The sequence below is a fragment of the Colobus angolensis genome, unplaced genomic scaffold (genome assembly GCF_000951035.1).
Source record: "Colobus angolensis palliatus isolate OR3802 unplaced genomic scaffold, Cang.pa_1.0 Scaffold1, whole genome shotgun sequence".
Classification (NCBI taxonomy): Eukaryota; Metazoa; Chordata; class Mammalia; order Primates; family Cercopithecidae; genus Colobus; species Colobus angolensis.
Window position 1 is genome coordinate 13413370 of NW_012110918.1, and position 987 is coordinate 13414356.

Sequence of the window (987 nt, forward strand, 5' to 3'; positions counted from 1 at the left end):
AGATAAGGAAAGGGGTGGACTCAGTTGGAGTCCAGTGGCCGCTCTGGTCCAATCAACTCTACCTGGGGTGAGGGGAAGCTCTTCTGGCCGGGCTGCTCTCTCTGCAGGGCTGTGACTGGACAGATTACTCAAGAAAGGAAGTAGGTGGGCCGGAACGAACCCGTGGTGCCACATAGGTCTCCGTTCTCATGCATATAAGTTTCCCACACTCAGGCAGGAAATGAAAATGCTTCTTGGACCCCCAAGGAGAGTAAAGCAGAGGGGAAGGGAGGGAGGATTTTTCGGTGCTATTAATGACACTTTCAGCCTCCTGTGCATTTTTGGGACGGCTGCAGGAGAAGGCAGTGCTGCGCCCCTACCCAGAACTAGCGAGTGCTTCCCAACTGGCCCCCCGCCTTCCTCTCGTCCTCTAGGGCCTCCATTGGCAGCTGTGCAAGGGCCCGGCCCTGCCTGTCTCTCTACACTCGCTGTGATACCTCAGGCCTCCCAAGCTCCGCCACGCCCTTCCCTCTTTCGGGAACAGCTGCCTTCCATCACCTTGGCTGCCTGGCTAATTCCTGCTCATTCCTTAAAGCCCTGTTTTGATTTCTCCTCAATAAAACTCTGACACCACCCTCCAGTCAGAATTAGTCACTTCTTTCTCTGTACGTTGGAAACACCGCTTTATCGTAGAGACTTTAAGGATCTCCAAGTAGAGAGACTCCTCCCGTACAGGTTGTGCACCCTCTCACCACCGCATGCGTTACCCGAGTTGTAAAGGGCGGTTCCCTGTGTCTGCCCCGCTGCACCGATACACCGAGCTGCGCACGGTGCCCAGTGCAGGGAGAACAAATGATCATCTGTCCAACGCGCCCATTTTCGGGTGAGGAAACTAAGGCTCCAACTCAATCAACGCACTCTTTCCTGTTGATTACCAGAAAAGTACCAGGACAGGTGTCCGGTCCTGTCCCGCCCTACCCTGGCCCATTAAGCCGGCACCCCGGCTCC